This window comes from Lactuca sativa, chromosome 4 (assembly GCF_002870075.4).
Source record: "Lactuca sativa cultivar Salinas chromosome 4, Lsat_Salinas_v11, whole genome shotgun sequence".
In the NCBI taxonomy this organism is placed as follows: domain Eukaryota; kingdom Viridiplantae; phylum Streptophyta; class Magnoliopsida; order Asterales; family Asteraceae; genus Lactuca; species Lactuca sativa.
The window spans coordinates 125,259,321-125,279,863 of NC_056626.2; the positions used below are offsets into that span (position 1 = coordinate 125,259,321).

At 41.6% G+C, this 20,543-nt stretch overlaps 1 long non-coding RNA gene across 1 annotated transcript; it reads right to left on the minus strand.

Moving 5' to 3' along the window:
• Nucleotides 1-4,899: 4,899 nt before the first annotated feature.
• On the minus strand, nucleotides 4,900-9,325 carry LOC128133864 (uncharacterized). Its single transcript, XR_008232176.1, has 3 exons — nucleotides 9,258-9,325; nucleotides 8,441-8,506; nucleotides 4,900-5,467 (listed from the first exon to the last, which is right to left on the minus strand). It is a non-coding gene; the product is annotated as an uncharacterized LOC128133864 (long non-coding RNA).
• Between the last annotated feature and the right edge of the window lie 11,218 nt (nucleotides 9,326-20,543).

Sequence of the window (20,543 nt, forward strand, 5' to 3'; positions counted from 1 at the left end):
TGTGGGCAGTTAAAGGTTATTAGGAATGATAGTTGTGCACCAATAGCCGCTTGCAGAGTGTTTGCATTGTGAACTTTGGTTGCTTGATAAATGTTTATCAGGAGTTTGGTTGCCAATGTTGGGCATCGGTTATGGAATCTCGAGCCATGAAGTCTATTGTGAATTTCTCAAGCAATTCATCAAGTAGGGGTACACCTGAGCTAACATTGGATTTGGATACAGCATAAGAACTTTTGGATTGACTATCATTATGCTCACGGGATTTGCAGGTTGGTGATGACTTGTTAGGAAGTCAAGCACGTATTTGAGGGTGTTAGGCGTAACCTCCAAATTGGGGACTTGGTGTAATTCACTATCGGTATATTTTGAGCATTCTGCATAGCAGAATAGTATTCCTAGTCAGGGACTGGGGTTGAGTGTGATGAATGAATGAGCAGTAGTCCTAGGGAATAATCTTTTAGGGTTTAAATTGATGGGTCCATGTTTTTGGGAAGTTCCTGCTTTGAGTGGTCTTCATTGTGTTATGAGGTCTTCCGGTTGGCAAGAGTAAGGTAGTTGTTTTAGTTCTCAGGCAGGGAAACTGGGCTTCCTTCTTTTGGGTTGAGGGTAGAGGGTTAAGGTTCATTATTTCAGAGGTATAAGCAACTTCTACCAAGATGAGGCTTGGATGGCAGGTTTGGGAGACGGGTTCGGTATGGGATGATTCTTCAGTCTTAATTGGATTTCAGGAAGTTTGGGCAGGATCGACTAGCAGCAAAGGAAGTAGTAAGTAATGATTTTGAGGACAAAGATCTAATTTAAGTGGGGGAGAGTTGTAACACCCTATTTCGTTTCATATTTCGGGGTTGTGACCCAAATATTGGTTATAATAAGGCTTAGGGCCTTTGGGAAAGAGACACTTAGACCCCTTTGAGGGTGGATAATGTAGGTTAGATGATATGAGAGTTCAGTTTGTGTTTTGGAGTCCAAGGGTTTATCGGTAAAGCGGCAGTTCGGCCCTTTTAAGAATTTTGGATTTTAGTTCGAGAAGTTTTATGGCAAGGGAGAGTTGATAGAAGTGTAGAGATTCTCATTACCTTTCTGTGATATAAGGATAGTCGAAAAAGGATTTAGAACGAAGAAGTTATGGCTTTCGTAAGTTTGGTAGCTTTAAGGCTAAGCCTAGTACGATGGACATACATAGGGAGTACGTTGGGCATATCAGGTAGGAGGATCGCGACCACCTTATGGAGTATGCGGGGCGTACTGGAAGTATGTAGGGCATACTCTAGCCAGATGCAAACCCTAATTTAGGGTCTTGGACCCTATTTAATAACCTTAACTCAACTCCAAACCCTTCTACCGTCAGCCTCCATCTTATTTAACACTAGAAATGAAACTCTAGCCTCATTTGTTGTGATTCTTGCTTTTGGTGTGATTTCGTACATTTTGGTGCTCATGGAAGAAGAATGAGCTTCTTGGAGAAGTGTGAGATTGCTTGAAGCTTATGAATCCAGGATTTGTGCATCTTGATCTACCTTTTGGAGGTATAAAGCTTCAAAATTTATAGTTCTCTAGTGTAGATCTAGTATTGGGTGATATTTTATCTTGTTTTAGTCCCAAGGTTGTTTATCTTGTGAGTAAATGCTACTCCATGACCTTTGAGCCTTATATTTGGTCCTTGTTGAGTTATTAAGTCATAAAAATGTCATCTTGAGGGTTTTTTATGTAGGCATGCATGAATTAGTGTTCTTAGTATGGATAAAACAATAATTAGGTTTCATTAAGCCATGCAAAGTCATAAAGTCAGGAACTTTATGACTTAAGACATCTCTTTAGGCTCAGATTTGGGTTTGGGTGCCCTGTTCTTAACCATTAAGGGCTTAATGGTGATTTTTGGCGTCTGACGAGTACGTTGGGCGTACGTAGGAGTACACTCAGTTTAATGTGTGAACTGTGCATCGAGAACTTGTACATTGTGCTTCGGTAGTCGGTACGTGAGGCATACATTTCTAGTACGTGGGGCGTACTCCCCAGGGAATCCATTTTGGGCCTTTCGGGTCCTAAGCCTTTTGGGAATTGGGTCATGAGTTGTTGGACCAGTTTTGGGAAGGGTAAAATGGTTTTTTTACCTTTTAGGAAGATAGGTTATTCTTTCGGCCTTAGGACTCTCTAATTAGGTTTGGCCATTAGTGGGCCTAGTTTTGGCTTGGGCCATTATTGGGTCTCATGTCTTATGAGTTTGACCTTAAGAATGTAATAAGGAATGGTATTGATTGTGTTTAGTGTGAGGAGCCGTTGTGCAGTAGGTTCGGGCACGTGATTTCCTTTCTTCTTATTAAGGTGAGTTTCGCCACTGTATTTTGCAGGTCGAAGGCACCAATGCCGACCCATGGTTTATTATGATTAGGATTGTGTGTGTGACTTTTCATGTATGTTTTCTGATATGTTTATCAGGTAGGGCCTGATGATTATATTTTATGCTATTTATCTTTGTGCTTTTTGCATGTGTTTATGTATTTGTATGTATACCGAGCGGGGATTGATGACTGACAGATCTGTTCCGAGCGGGGCTCAATGTCGAGCGGGGCCTGATGACTAGCGGGGCCTATTATATGTTTGATATGTATGGTATATGGTATTTTGGGGAATTCACTAAGATTTACACTTATGGTTTTTAGTTTATGTTTCAGGTACTTCGGGTTCGAAAGGGAAGAGCTCGGGATGATTGCATTGCACACACCACATTGTCCCACATTTTACATGACTTTGATGTACTTGGATGTTATTGACACACTCTGATTCACTATGGTTTTTATGATATTGTTTTGGATAATGGTTTTATTAATTTAAAAATCAAAATTTTTAGTCTTAATTTTGGGGAAGTTACATAATATTTTTGGGACATTATAAATAAATCAGTGCCACACCCATTTAGCCAAATAAAGAGAAATCCTCAATCTAAGGCATGAACCCTAAAGTTTGACCTCAAGTCAAACTTGGGCAAGAAGGCAACGGTCAAAAGTCAACAATCGAGTCACCATGGCATGGTCAACATCATGACCATGTCGTGGTGGCTAAACGCCAGAACAGTCGTAAAATCCATCGCCGCTACGTCGTGGCAACAACATTGCCACGTCATGGTAACGTCATGACCAACTTAATTCATTAAGCACTTAATTCTTATTTTCAGAGCTCCAAAGCTCATATTTGGATCGATTAAGGTTATGCATAAAGCTTCCAACTTTATACCTTCTCTAGCCTTTAAAATCCTAGATCTAAAACCCTAACCCAAAAAGGGACCAGATGACCTAGAAAACTCTTGCATGGTTGATTTATGATCAATACACAAACTTTATTGGACCATAAGGTCAAAGAAATAGCATAAAGGGTCTAAAACTTTGTTACAAAGGGTCTAACACTTTGTTTAAATATATAAATCCATCCTAATTAACATCATTAACAATATCGATCCATCAATTAGAGGGATGACCCACATATTCATAATTAAAATCTTCAAAGCTCCATAAAGAACCACTAGAGTGGATTTTCTCCACTAATTTGGATGTGGAACCGTTGAAGCCACACTTAAAACCTATCACTAATCCATGTTTAACTTTGAATTTAAATGGCTCAAATGATGATCCACCATTTCATTAAGTTAAAACCCCATATAGAATTTCTTAACTTCACCGATGACCATGTGTATGGATTTACTTCAATATGTTGGACATGGACGACTAGAATCCATCCCCAAATGTGAATAACTAGAAAAACCAACACTTTTGAGTTTTATAGATCAACTGGACTGTAACATCCATAAAAATTCAAGCCAATTTAAAACTTTTTAAACCAATTAAAATTATTAATTATTACAAAGTGTTTTCTAAATAGTTTCATATCAGAGTTCCCAGAAATCATGATCATAAATCGAGGAAGTGTACGGTCACGCCTTCGCCTTCCCGCGGTCATCTGTTGTACCTGAAACAATAATCGGTAAATGTTAGCTCAAAGTCTTAGTGAGTTACCCCCAAAATACCTATACAACAACAATACACATACAATAACAAACAACATACTATGGGTCCAATCATCCATTGGGATGGAATACCACAGACCCCTCAACCATTGGGTTGGAATGCCAACATACAATGGATCAAATCAACCATCGGATTGGAATACCCCAGGCCCTCAACCATTGGGTTGGAATGCCCACCTACTACGGATCCAATCATCCTCAGGATGGAATACTCTTAGCCCATAACCATTGGTTTGGAATGCCCACACACACAATACATATATAACAGATACTATGGGTCCAATCATTTATCGGGATGGAATACCCCAGGCCTACAACCATCAGGTTGGAATGCCCACGTAGTATGAGTCCAGTCATCCTTGGGATGGAATACTCTCGGCCCATAACCATCGGGTTGGAATGCCCACACACAATACATTTACAGTAGATAATCACACATAACGAGTCCAGTCATCCTCAAGATAGAATACTCTAGGCCCACAACCATCGGGTTGCAATGCCCCATAACCAATCAAACATGTGCACATATATCAGATAATCATAAAACAGTCTATAGAGACAACATACTAGGGTCCTATCATCCTCGGGATGGAATACCCTCAACTACCAATCAATCATGTGCACATACATAGGTAATCTCCTACCAGCATATAGACAGTCAGACCAAACTACAGGTCACTAAACATAACCATCCTATCTACCAGGATATCGATCTAACATCTCATAACAGCAACTAATCCGAATAATAATGCAAAAGGTCAGCCTTGGTGCCTTAGACCCTTGAGCATAGTGAGGACAACTATAACATCCCAAATTCGAGTCCAAAAATTTCGTTTTTAATCAATTAACTTATAAAACCATTTTTTAAAAACATTGTCGATATCATAATAATCCATAAAACCATAGGAGTAAATTACACGAATGGTCCCTATGGTTTGGGTAATTTGCACGTTTGGTCCCTAACTTATTTTTTTAATTCGGAAGGTCCCTACTGTTTGTTTTTATTACACACTTGGTCCCTACAGGTTGTTTTTGTTACGCGCTTGCTCCCTATCTTACATAAAAAGACTATTATTTAAATAGGGAAAAATGATGAGGTAGGTATGGTAAGATGAAGGGTGGGGTTGGGGGTGTGTTATTTAAATAAATTAAAAAATCATGGGCAAAATAATCTTTTTAGGTAAGACAGGGACCAAAAGCGTAACAAAAAGAAACAGTAGGGAAGTTCCGAGTTAAAAAACTAAGTTGGGGACCAAACGTGTAAATTACCTAAACCTTAGGGACTATTTGTGTAATTTACTCAAACCATAATAAACATGTCTCAAAATCATTACATCGAACAATAATAAAATCAGAGTACAATCCCATAGATCTCAAAATGCTGAATCGAGTGTATGTATGTGATGCGCTGCTACCGCGTCAGCTCCTTCCCCTTTGGCGAAGAGGTACCTGAAACAAAACTGAAAACTGTAAGCACGAAGCTTAGTGAGTTCCCCCACCATACCACATAACCTACTATAAACATATTTTCAGGAAAATTTGTGTGCCCAACCTACCCTGCTAGGCATATCAGGATGCCTAACCTACCCCTATCAGACATACTGGGGAGTCCGATCTACCCCTACGGTTTATCTCAATCGGTTACGGGTACTATTTCACCCCCCAATACCATCGCATACTGACAAAACAAAATCATACTGTCTAGCACGGTTGGTACTAAAGTACCCCTTTGGTCTTGTCGTCCAGTAATCGAGGACTATTCCCCTTATTACTACCACTATCACATATAATGTATCATGATAACATATAAACATACCAGGTGGTAGCAAAGAAGACGATTATCACAAAGACAATCACTTCAACTATAATCAACTACTAGTGGGCCAGCCTTGGTGCCTTAGACCCACTTCTGCTGGAGGGTAAGAGCTCGACGAGTTAACCTTCAAACGATCATCGAAACCTTCTTCAACTGACTCACCGAGTTCATCCTCATCCGTATGAAGGTGGTTATTCTATGACTAGTCGAGTTCTCCTTGAACTCGTCGAGTCCGTCTTCAAGTGGTTGGGACATTGCCTTGAACTCGCCGAGTTCGCACATATACTTGTCGAGTTCCATGATTTCCAGGTCCCTAATGAGTCCTAGAAAGCTGAATGTTCTTCTATCTTAGCATCTGGTCCATTAACAGATGGATTTGATGGGGAAATACGACCCGAATCGCAAAGTCCCATGAACGACTCATCGAGCCCCTCTTTGTCTAAAACTATAAAGTCGATTTCAGTGGGTCTCAAAGCATCTAAATCATAGATCTAACATCCTAGGGTCCAGATTATACGTAAAGTTACAAACTTTACGTTCATGCATGGGACATTAGCTCAAAAGGCCCTAAAATGGAGTCTTCAAGACACATGGGGCTCCTATGGCAGTAAAGTTGACACCCTTATGCCATGAGAACCCTCCTATGTTCCAGATCTAAATTTATTCCTCTATATAATGCCCTAAACCCGAAAATGACTTAGAAATGCCCCAAAAATGACAAGATTCAAGCCCTAATGAGGATCTAACAAGTGGAAAGTCAAGGTTGAAGCTTTTTACGTCAAATGAGCTAGAATTGGAACACAAACTCTGGATCTACTAGCTTCAACTTGAACTCTGAAGCTCCTTCCTCCTTCTCAAGCTTCACAGCCACTAAAAATGCACAAAAATGGCTTAAGAACACTCAAACAAGGCTAGGGTTTTAGTTTATAGTCTTCTGGAAGTGAGAGGGACGATGGAGGCTGGTTTGGGATGAGATAAGTTGTTTAAATAGGGTGCAAACCCTAAATATTAGGGTTTCATCCAAATAGCTTCTACTCATCAAGTCGGTCCCCCAACTCGTAAAGTAGGTCACTAAACCTCCCAATCAAAATCGAGTCTACTCGATGTGTTGGACCTCCAAATCGCCGAGTCCCAGAGCAAAACATGAAATTACTTGAATTTAAATACGTACCAGGAACCGGGTGTTAAAAATCTCCCCCACTTATTTTAGACTTCGTCCTCGAAGTCTGCTGCTGAATCCGAAAAAAGCTCGGTGTAGTGCTCCCTCATCTCGTCCTTCGGCTCCCAAGTCCATTCTGAGCCCTTACGGTGCTGCCACTGTACCTTCACCAGCTCCACATCCTTGTTCCTTAGTGCCTTCGTCTTCCTATCTAGAATGCCTATCGGTCTCTTGATGTAGTTCAGGTTGTCATCCACCTGAATATCCTCAAGAGGTACCACCGTAGAGTCGTCTACCAGGCACGTCCATAGCTGGGAGACATGGAAAGTACTATGAATCTGGCTATGCTCGGCTGGCAGATCCAACCTATATGCCACCTAGCCCGCCCATGCTGCAACTCAAAAAGGCCCAATGTACCTGGGGCCCAACTTGCCCTACTTCCTGAATCGGATGACACCTTTCCAAGGTGACACTTCAGGAGGACCATATCTTCGATCTGGAACTCCAAGTCTGAATGATGCTTGTCGGCATAACTTTTCTGCCAACTCTGAGCAATCTGAAACCTGCTCCGAACCTGCTGAATCCTCTCTATCGTCTTGAGCACCACTTCAGTGCTCCCCATGACCCACTGTCTAACCTCGCCCTAACATATCGGTCAATACTCGTGTGATAGCTGTTGTTGTAGGAGAAATCAGCCAAAGGGAGATAGTTATCCCAACTACCACCGAAGTCTAATACACAGGCCCGTAGCATATCCCCCAATGTTTGGATGGACCGCTCGCTCTGACCATCCGCTGCGGGTGGAAGGCGGTGCTAAAATGCAGACGAGTACCCAACTCGTCGTAAAATTTCTTCCAGAATCTGGAAGTAAACCTCACGTCTCTGTCAGAAATCACGAAGACTGGTACTCCGTGTCGGGCCACAACCTCCCGTATGGAGAAGTCGGCCAACTTCTCGGCCAATATGTTCTCCTAGATCTGTATGAAATGGGCACTCTTAGTCAACCGATCCACGATGACCCACATCGAATCTAATCCTCGTTCGGTCCTGGGCATCTTGGTGATGAAATCCATAGTAACATCTTCCCATTTCCACATGGGGATGTCCAACAGGTGCGTCTTTCTGTGAGGTCTCTGGTGCTCTGCCTTGACCTTCCTGCAGGTCAGGCATCTCTCGACGTACCAGGCTACATCCCGCTTCATGCAGAGCCACCAATAATCAGGACAGAGATTGTGACATCCCCATTTTCACGGCTAGAAAAGACCGATGTTGTTTATGCTATATAAAAATCAGAGTACTTCATTTTATAAAAATGTTGCGGAATTTGTTCCCAGAAAAACATGGTAAATACGTTATTAAAACATTTTCGAAGAAACGTATTTATTTCATTTTAAAACGTTTGGGATGTCATCGTTAATACAGAAACATAAGCATAAACAGAACTTACAATTATTTACACTAGTGATCTACATCTCTTTAAATCTCTCAGTGTAATGTCACTTCATATCAACACCTGTGATATAAATAAACTGAGTGGGTCAGGTTGGGAAACCTGGTGAGTACATAGGGTTTTCAACCCACAATAATATAATTATTATGTTTAAACAATCAAACAATCAACCCAATTACCCATCCCCATTATCTTCTTTATTCTTAAGGATCTACCCTAAGAATCAGCTATTTCTCATTCATTCATTCCTAAGGATCATCCTAAGGAAACAACATGAAGTCCATTGTTGCCAATGACACATTGGTCAAGCGCAGCTGCTAATATTGTCACTTAGGCTCAGCTGCCAGAATTAGGACATTTTCTATGAGGCGCTTCTGCCGGTATTGACCTTTAAACACTACTGTCATGGTCATAAGGCTCCCTATTAGGCGCAACTGCCGATACTATCCTTAGAGCGCAGCTGCTAGGACGTTTACCGTAGATCTAAATCATCTACGGGTTGTGGCGCAGCTGCCAGTGCTCATCTATAGGGTACTAGGTCCACTGCTGCCAATGTATACCTATAGGGCACTAGGTCCGTACTACTAATGTTCCTCTATTTCAGCTTTTATCCATCATCATTCATCTACCCATGTTTTACCCAACATATTTTGTAGATATAAAATACTTTATACAGTTTACATCATTTAAAACATGTATAAAAATCTTTCACCAGCATAGACAACAAGTATTCAGACAATATGCACACATAACACGTAATTTATATTAAAATACTTCATATCTATGTGTAAGATGAAAGAGACCATGCACTCACCTGATTAGGTGGTGATTCCGAACTCAGACAGCACTTCGTTATCTCAAAACAATTTTCCTCGACAAAACCTAGTATCAATACCACTAGGGTTTAGTTTTTAACGTTAACCATGACTAATTAATAGTCTAGCTATTATTACTATTATATAAGCGTTAAATAACACTCAATATAACTCATAATAATAGCCCAAATAATTATTTTAAGGTCCTAATAATGTTACTATAATTAAATAAAATCTATATTAAATATAGTATAGGCGTAGCTCACTTACAGCGAGTTTTTATTAAAAACCGGGCTTCGCTAGAGCAGCGTTTCCAAGCCGAAAGCTTTTCTTCTCGGAGCCGTCGGGCGCTCCGAGGCTTTCTTCTCGTGCTAGGGAGGTTCCGTAGACTTGGGAGGGGTTTAGGGAGGCTAGAGAGAAGTTAGAGAGAGAAAGAGAGGCTTATGGTGTGAAGAAAATATGAGGAGTTTACCCTTGTATTTATAGGAGTTTTATAGTAAAGTAGTCTCTAAGCTTCGTCCGTAACTTTTGCATACGAGCTCCGTTTTTGTCTGTCTTTTTACTGTTGAGTTCCTATTAATGAGATCTTCAACTTTCATTTAGACCTCGTTGGCTAATTCTCATTCTATCTCGGATTTACAAAACTGTATCGAATTCGTCGCGCTCGAAAAGTAGGGACTAAGCTTCGTCCATAACTTTCGCATACGAGTTCCGATTTTGTCTGTCTTTTTACCGTTGAGTTCCTATTAATGAGATCTTCAACTCTCATTTAGACCTCGTTGGCTAATTCTCATTCTATCTCGTATTTACAAAACTGTATCGATTTCGCCGCGCTCGAAAAGTAGGGACTAAGCTTCGTCCATAACTTTTGCATACGAGCTCTATTATCGACGTTCTTTATATCCACGCGTTGGTATTTACGAGTACTACAACTTTCATTTAGATCCCGTCGGCTAAAAATCGACCGATCTAAAATTCAGATTTCGGGCTGTGCACTGCTATGCTAAATCTTAGAAAAATCATAACTTCCTCATACGAAGTCAGATTTGGGCGTTCTTTTTATCGATGTTCTTATTTTAACATGTTCTACGACTTTCGTTTAGATCGCTAAGGCTAAATCTCGCTCTATCGTAAATTCACTATTTACGCTTCCCGGTATCGTGCCGGTTCCGTCGCGAAACTTCAACGGGTCATAACTTCTTCGTTATAACTCGGTTTTCGGCGTTCTTTATATGTACGAAAACCTTGTAACATACTCCACAACTTGATTAAGATTATTTATTCTAAATAATCTTTTGTCGAAAAGTCGTTTTCGACCCCTATTGCCTCTAATTTGACTAGCCCAGATTTGCGGGCGTTACAATTATCTCCCCCTTAGGATGATTACGTCCCGGAATCATCAACGAAACAGGGTCATATAATGACTCCATACGTCATCTCTTCATCCTAGGTAATAATTATAACTTCTACATTCCTTCGATTCTATCTCTTAAACTCATTGACTGTAAGAGTACTCGATCGTGCACCTGCTCTCTACCTCAGGTTAGACTCCAAATTATGACCTTCAAGTCACAATCTCGATCCTTGCTGGATACGGACTTGAGATAAGTTCTTTTATTACTACTATAGATCGATGTATCATATTCTAATGACCTATCATCGTATGTTGCAACACTTAGACTTAGGTCTCTTAGAGTTAAATTCTAAAACGGACTATGCCTTCCTTCATTTTCTAATGTGATATAATCACACTTTAACATTAGGCATTTCTAGCCACCAACTTCTTTAACAACGAGTGTGATACTTCTATTGATCGCTTTGATTTCAACCGTTTGGTTTAAGTCGGACGCTACATCAAACTTGGTTCTCTGAACCACACAACATACTCATCATAGTCGGACTCGATTCGATATGACCACTAGGGTCGGAATATCAACAATCTTCTTAGTCATTACCGAAACGATGGTAACAACACACTTGAATAAAACGAAATCAATTACTAGCTTCTTGGTAACCTTGTGACTTTCCCTGATCCAAGTGTGAGTCCTGTGCTTCCGGTAGTATAGGCCTCTACTACCATCCACACCTACTCATACCCGTCCCAAGTATTGTCTCGCAGTTTTCCAAGTCACCATACAAGAAAATCACATAACAGTTTAACACATCAAATATCAAAACAAAGGTTTTATATTATTCCTTAAAATGTTTACATAGGTGTTCAAGTTCACCCTAAACTATGCCCCTAATAGGCTACATCGCGAGGCACTATCTACACGATTACTCCATAACTCGATCCTTGGATGTCAAGCGTTAACTCCTGAATCTTCGCATTGTCATCTGCTTCGTCAAGGATCATTTGAAATGTTCTCGCCTTTTGCTTTGGTGGCACATATGGCTTTGTAGCCCCCTCTCTCTTTGGGTAGTCTTGCTTTCCTTTTTGGACCTTGAAGATCCTTCAAACTTCCGCTTCTCTCCTGACTTAGCTTTTTCTAGACCCTTTTCTCTTACCTGGGCCTCTACGTTCTTAGCTTCCCTAACAGCTGTTTTCAAGGTAGTTGCCATTTTGACCATTGGGCCAAAGTCAGTGGGCAGTCCGTTAGCAAACCTATCAATCTTGGAGAGTTTAGAAGGCACCAAGTAGGGGAATAGCTTCATCCTCTTGGTGAATGCGGTGGCATACTCATCAACACTCATCTTCCCTTTCTTCAGGTTCTGAAACTCGTTGTTTAGGTCTATCAGATCTATCTCCGAGCAGTACTGCATTTTCAACTGTTCCAAGAACTCTTCCCATGACATCCTTAAGGCTTCTCCTCGTGGCATCGTATCTGCCAATAGCTTCCACCAGCTCAAGACTCCAGTTTTCAGTTGTCTTACGGCGAAGACATTCTTCTGTTTCTTGCTACAGTCGCAGCTCTCAAACACCATTTCCATCTCGGAGATCCAATCCATAATCTCAACAGGCTTTGGGCTTCCTGAGAGACTTGGTGGTTTCGCACCCAAGAAATTCTTGTACATTCGCCCATCCTTGTCGTTTCTCCTCTCCAAGCCATCTTGAGTCCCCACTTGACTCACTTGGCAACTGTAGTTCCCTTCCTCCGATTGCTCGGGAATCAGCTCGGGTTGCTCAGTGTGCATAGTAGGTTCGTCCCTATTCGACATCCTCCTCATTTCTTCCCTTTATTCAGTTAGCATAGCCCGAATCATGGCTTGAACTCTAGCCATCGTGACTGGCTCAGGTGCAACTTCTTCTACAACAGGTATTTGCTGAACCACTAGGGGTTGGTTCCTATTCTCATTTGCATTCACGTTTCCGCTACGGGTCCTTGCCATCTTGATCTATACACCGAATAAGGTGAATCTAGACCTTTACTTAGGATTGACGTTTAAATCATCCTTATCACTCCGAAACGTTTACATGCTAGTTCTAATATCGTAGTCGTACGTTTAGAATCCTAAACATATAAGGTTTCCAGATCCGGTCGGCAACAGACCATAGATCCGAATAAATAACAGCATATAAGGCATAAAGCATTTAGCACATAAAAGCATTTTAGGCATAATTCCTAAAATAAGCTAGTGCTCACACCTCACAATCATCGCTTAGCATTCTAAGTTTAATCTAGAAATAAATCCATATTCCTAGTTCGCTTAAACTAATGCTCTGATACCAACTGTGACATCCCCATTTTCACGGCCAGAAAAGACCGATGTTGTTTATGCTTTATAAAAATCAGAGTACTTCATTTTATAAAAATGTTGCGGAATTTGTTCCCAGAAAAACATGGTAAATACGTTATTAAAACATTTTCGAAGAAACGTATTTATTTCATTTTAAAACGTTTGGGATGTCATCGTTAATACAGAAACATAAGCATAAACAGAACTTACAATTATTTACACTAGTGATCTACATCTCTTTAAATCTCTCAGTGTAATGTCACTTCATATCAACACCTGTGATATAAATAAACTGAGTGGGTCAGGTTGGGAAACCTGGTGAGTACATAGGGTTTTCAACCCACAATAATATAATTATTATGTTTAAACAATCAAACAATCAACCCAATTACCCATCCCCATTATCTTCTTTATTCTTAAGGATCTACCCTAAGAATCAGCTATTTCTCATTCATTCATTCCTAAGGATCATCCTAAGGAAACAACATGAAGTCCATTGTTGCCAATGACACATTGGTCAAGCGCAGCTGCTAATATTGTTACTTAGGCTCAGCTGCCAGAATTAGGACATTTTCTATGAGGCGCTTCTGCCGGTATTGACCTTTAAACACTACTGTCATGGTCATAAGGCTCCCTATTAGGCGCAACTGCCGATACTATCCTTAGAGCGCAGCTGCTAGGACGTTTACCGTAGATCTAAATCATCTACGGGTTGTGGCGCAGCTGCCAGTGCTCATCTATAGGGTACTAGGTCCACTGCTGCCAATGTATACCTATAGGGCACTAGGTCCGTACTACTAATGTTCCTCTATTTCAGCTTTTATCCATCATCATTCATCTACTCATGTTTTACCCAACATATTTTGTAGATATAAAATACTTTATACAGTTTACATCATTTAAAACATGTATAAAAATCTTTCACCAGCATAGACAACAAGTATTCAGACAATATGCACACATAACACGTAATTTATATTAAAATATTTCATATCTATGTGTAAGATGAAAGAGACCATGCACTCACCTGATTAGGTGGTGATTCCGAACTCAGACAGCACTTCGTTATCTCAAAACAATTTTCCTCGACAAAACCTAGTATCAATACCACTAGGGTTTAGTTTTTAACGTTAACCACGACTAATTAATAGTCTAGCTATTATTACTATTATATAAGCGTTAAATAACACTCAATATAACTCATAATAATAGCCCAAATAATTATTTTAAGGTCCTAATAATGTTACTATAATTAAATAAAATCTATATTAAATATAGTATAGGCGTAGCTCACTTACAGCGAGTTTTTATTAAAAACCGGGCTTCGCTGGAGCAGCGTTTCCAAGCCGAAAGCTTTTCTTCTCGGAGCCGTCGGGCGCTCCGGGGATTTCTTCTCGTGCTAGGGAGGTTCCGTAGACTTGGGAGGGGTTTAGGGAGGCTAGAGAGAAGTTAGAGAGAGAAAGAGAGGCTTATGGTGTGAAGAAAATATGAGGAGTTTACCCTTGTATTTATAGGAGTTTTATAGTAAAGTAGTCTCTAAGCTTCGTCCGTAACTTTTGCATACGAGCTCCGTTTTTGTCTGTCTTTTTACCGTTGAGCTCCTATTAATGAGATCTTCAACTTTCATTTAGACCTCGTTGGCTAATTCTCATTCTATCTCGGATTTACAAAACTGTATCGAATTCGTCGCGCTCGAAAAGTAGGGACTAAGCTTCGTCCATAACTTTCGCATACGAGTTCCGATTTTGTCTGTCTTTTTACCGTTGAGTTCCTATTAATGAGATCTTCAACTCTCATTTAGACTTCGTTGGCTAATTCTCATTCTATCTCGTATTTACAAAACTGTATCGATTTCGCCGCGCTCGAAAAGTAGGGACTAAGCTTCGTCCATAACTTTTGCATACGAGCTCTATTATCGACGTTCTTTATATCCACGCGTTGGTATTTACGAGTACTACAACTTTCATTTAGATCCCGTTGGCTAAAAATCGACCGATCTAAAATTCAGATTTCAGGCTGTGCACTGTTATGCTAAATCTTAGAAAAATCATAACTTCCTCATACGAAGTCAGATTTGGGCGTTCTTTTTATCGATGTTCTTATTTTAACATATTCTACGACTTTCGTTTAGATCGCTAAGGCTAAATCTCGCTCTATCGTAAATTCACTATTTACGCTTCCCGGTATCGTGCCGGTTCCGTCGCGAAACTTCAACGGGTCATAACTTCTTCGTTATAACTCGGTTTTCGGCGTTCTTTATATGTACGAAAACCTTGTAACATACTCTACAACTTGATTAAGATTATTTATTCTAAATAATCTTTTGTTAAAAAGTCGTTTTCGACCCCTATTGCCTTTAATTTGACTAGCCCAGATTTGCGGGCGTTACAGAGATCCCTATACATATTCTTCGCTCTTGGATGAATGGAAAACCTGAATTTGTGCGCCTCCTCCATCAGCACCCGGCGCACACCTCCATGATATGGGACCCACACCCTACGGTGTAGAGTCAACAACCCACGACTATCATAGTCGAAGGAGGAACCTTCATTACAATATGCTCGCTCTTCCGATGCTCCTCCTTCATCACCTCCTACTGGGCCTCTTGGATTTGCCCCAACAGTGGAGTCACTACTGTCATCCGCAGGCAAATATCTCTGATCGGGGTAGCCTTGTGGATAAGAGCATCGGTCACCACATTTGCCTTCCCTGGGTGCTAGAGGATCTCATAATCGTAATCCTTCACCACATCAAGCCACCGAAGCTGCCTCATGTTCAAATTCGGCTGATCTATGAGGTACCTCAAACTCTTGTGATCCGTGTAAATAGTACCACGGACCCCATAGAGGTAATGTCGCCAAATCTTGAGAGCAAAGACGACCGCCCCGAACTCCAGATCATGCATCAGGTAGTTCGCTTCGTGAGGTTTCAGCTGCCTCAAGGCATAGGCGATAACGTGCCCTCTCTGCATCAGTACTGCTCCCAAACCCGAAATGTATGCATCGCAGTACACTATAAAATCCTCCATGCCCTCTGGCAGGGCGAGGATCGGTGCCTTGCATAGCCTCTATCTCAAAGTCTCGAATGCTACCTGCTGCTTAGGCCCCCAGCGAAATGCAACGGCTTTCTTCTTCAGCCGAGTCAAGGGGACGACTATCTTGGAGAAATCCTGAATGAATCTCCGATAATAGCCTGCTAATCCCAGGAAACTCTGAATCTTAGATGGAGACTTCGGAACCTCCCATCTCATCACGGCCTCCACCTTGGCCAGGTCAACCAAAATCCCTTTCTGGTTGACAAGGTGCCCAAGAAATTACACCTGCACAACCAGAACTTGCACTTGGAGAACTTGGCATACAAGCTCTCCCTCCTCAGGGTATCTAACACCTCTCGTAAGTGCTCCTCATGCTGCTCTTACGTCTTAGAAAAAACCAAGATGTCTTCAATGAAAACTATCAAGAACCGATCCAACATCGGTCTGCATACGCGGTTCATGAGGTCCATGAACGCAGTAGGAGCATTGGTGAGCCCGAAGGGCATCACCACGAACTCGTAGTGGCCATAGCGAGTCCGGAAAGCAGTCTTCTGTACATCCTCCTTTCTGACCCTAATCTGATGGTAGCCTGACCTCAAGTCTATCTGATGGTAGCTCCTTTAGGAATACATCCGCGTACTCTCACACCACTGGTACATCAATCACCATTGCCTTACCCACCTCCCGGGTTGTAACGACCCAAAAATCATGACTAAAAATTTCGTTTGAAAAACATTACTTAAACCACGATTGTCAATCCATAACATGAATCATAACATAAAATCAGAGTGTTAATTCAAAACATATTCTTATCATCAGAGTAAAACATCCCAGGCTGACTAACTATGGTGTGTGTCATGCGATCATCACAAGCTCTTCCCTCGGCTACCGGAAGTACCTAAAACCAAAACTGAAAATTATAAGCATGAAGCTTAGTGAGCTCCCCCAAACTACTACATACCATAAAATAACATATAAAGCACATACTGGGCCTTGCCCATTGCATCAGACCGAAGTCCGGAATAACTGGAGCATTGCCCCCTGCATCGGACCGAAATCCGGACTAAATGGAGCCTTGCCCCCTGCATCGGACCGAAGTCCAGACTAACTTGGGCCTTGCCCACTACATCGGACCGAAGTCCGGACTAACTGAACATAGCATAAAATGATCATAGCATATAACATAAGAACATATACTGCATATTGCATCGAACCGAGGTCCGGACTAACTAACACATAAACATGCCTAAATCACAAAGACATCAAGCATACTGAACTACTACATCGGACCAAAGTCTGAAACTACTGCTATCTAAACGGGTCGGCATTGTGGTCGTAGACCCATTCCTACTAGAAGGAAAACTCACCTGAACTGTTGAACTCGGCCGATAACCCTCTGGCTGCTAACCAACAACTCTCCGAAATGCTACTCCTCTAGCTCCTTGAGCTACCAATACCAATAATAACACTTAGCCTAAACTGTCCTCCCACGGTCAACTAAGTCAACTCTGGTCAAAGTCCTGGTCAAAGTCAACCTTCTAGTTAACCCGACTCGCCGAGTTGTTCTACCAACTCGCCGAGTCCATGCTCTTCTATCTCAAAACAACCCCGACTCCACTCGTCGAGTCTAGAAATAACTCGATGGGTTCTCCTTCAACTAACACTTCGGGACCATCTTCAACCGACTCGCCGAGTTCATCCTTGAACTCGTCGATTTCATCATCATAGCATGAATGTCTAGGCTTTGACTTGCCGAGTTTTATAAACAACTCGTCGAGTTCATCTTCATAACTAAGAAGATTGTCTTGGACTCGCTGAGTTCCTCATTGAACTCGTCGAGTGCCATGATCTTGATGATCATTATGGGTCCAGACTGACTGAATCCTCACTAACCCCACTCACTGATCCGACTCATAAACAGAAGGGTTTGGGTTTACGACCCGACTCGCTGAGTCCATGAACTGACTCGCTGAGTCCTCCTTGTGACATCTCTATTTTGTCGATTACAATCCATTCTAACACCTCCAACCCATAGATCTGGACTCCAAATGTTAACATTGCACGTAAAGTTGCTAACTTTACGTGCATGCAACGTGTTATGAAGCTAGAACACCAAATCCAAGCAAATATGAAGGTCTAGGTTATGGAATGAGGCTATTGTTGGGTAAAGCTACCCCCTCAGAGCTCCTCAAGCTCAGAAATGCTCAGATCTCAAGTCCTTTTCATCCTCAAGGCTCAAAGTTCGGATTGCCCTTGGAAATGGTCCAAATGTGACAATATTTATGCTAGAAAGGGATCTAAATGATTAATAGTCAAGGCATAAGCTTTTTACCTCCAAATGGTCTGAAATGCTACTCCAACTCTGGATCTATATCTCCTTCTTTCACCACCAAGGTCCTTCTTCCTTCTCCAAGCTTCAATTCACTCACAAGGTAAGAAACTAGCTCAAGAATGAGGTTGGGTGGCTAGGGTTTCGAGTTCTGGACTATAAGGACCGCAAATGAACCCTAGGGAAGAGAATGAGATGCTTAAATAGGGTACCAAGTCCCGGAATTAGGGTTTCCCAACCCAGACCAGACTCGCCGAGTCCACTCGCCAACTCATCGAGTCGGTCACTTAATCTTCCACACGGAGCCCGCTCCGACTCGTCGAGTTCTTCCTTGGACTCGACGAGTTGACTTTTTCGACTTAGGGCTTTTCTTTCTTCTCTTGGTATTTTCTGATTCTGGGTGTTACACATGCATATCTGGGTGCCCAACCTACCGATGTCAGACATACCGGGGTGTCCGACTTACCCCTCCGGTTTATCTCAACCGGTTACATGGACTATTTCATCCCCTACTACTATAGCATACTAACACAACATAATCATATTGTCTAGCATAGTTGGTACTAAACTACCCCTTTGGTCCTATCGACTGGTAATTGGGGACTATTCCCCTTATTACTACCACTATCACATATAACGTATCATGCTAACACATAAACATACCAGGGTAGTAGCAAAGCAGATGATTATCACAAAGACAATCACTTCAACTATAATCAACTACTAATGGGTCGGCCTTGGTGCCTTAGACCTACTTCTACTGGAGGGTAACTCACCTCAATGTTGTGTAGTGATTGCACTATCCTCGGTACGAAAATCGACTCTTCTTGACTCCTCAATCCCTACACGGCTACAGAACATCCTTTCTACATTACCATTTCATACTCATAACCCTTACAAGGGTCACTAAATTCCAAATCAAATTCAAAGTCAAAACCCTGGTCAAAGTCAACTTTGGTTGACTAGACTCGCCGAGTTAGTTCACCAACTCGTCGAGTCCCCACGTCCACAAAATGTAACAACCTCGTCCCTACTCTTCGAGTCTAGCAAGAGCTCGACGAGTTTACCTTCAAACGATCATCGACACCTTCTTCAATGGACCCGTCGAGTTCATCCTTGAACTCGTCGAGTTCATCCTCATCCGTATGAAGGTGGTTAGTCTATGACTTGTTGAGTTCTCCTTGAACTCATCGAGTCCGTCTTCAAGTGGTTGGGATATTGCCTTAAACTCATCGAGTCTGCACATATACTCGCCGATTTCCATGATTTCCAGGTCCCTAATGAGTCCTAGAAAGCTAAGTGTTCTTCTATCTTAGCATCTGATCCATCAACAGAAGGATTTGATGGGGAAATACGACCCGAATCGCCGAGTCCCATGAACGACTCATCGAGCCTCTCTTTTTCCAAAACTATACAGTCGATTTCAGTGGGTCTCAAAGCATCTAAATTATATATCCGACATCCTAGGGTCCATATTAGACGTAAAGTTACAAACTTTACAATCATGCATGGCCATTTAGCTCAAAAGGCCCTAAAATGGAGTCTTCAAGACGCATGGGGCTCTTATGGCAGTAAAGTTGACACCTTTATGCCATGAGAACCCTCCTATGTTCCAGATCTGAAGTTATTCCTCTATATAATGCCCCAAACCCGAAGATGACTTAGAAATGCCCAAAAAATGACAAGATTCAAGCACTAAAGAGGATCTAACAAATGGAAAGTCAAGGTTGAAGCTTTTTACCTCAAATGAGCTAGAAATGGAACACAACCTATGGATCTACTAGCTTCAACTTGAACTCCCAAGCTCCTTCCTCCTTCTCAAGCTTCACAACCACCAAAAATTCACAAAAATGGCTTAAGAACACTCAAACAAGGCTAGGGTTTCGGTTTAGGGTCTTCTGGAAGTGAGAAGGACGATGGATGTTGGTTTAGAATGAGATAAGTTGTTTAAATAAGGTGCAAACCCTAAATATTAGGGTTTCATCCAAACAGCTTCTACTCGTCGAGTCGGTCCCCCGACTCGTCGAGTAGGTCCCCCGACTCGTCGAGTAGGTCACTAAACCTCCCAGTCAAAATCGAGTCTACTCGACGAGTTGGGCCTCCAACTCGCCGAGTCCCATGGCAAAACATGAAATTACTTGAATTTAAATACGTACCAGGAATCGGGTGTTACAATAACTCACCTCACAATGTCGATCCGAACTGAAGAATTTAACTCTCGAATCGTTGTCTCACCATAAATCT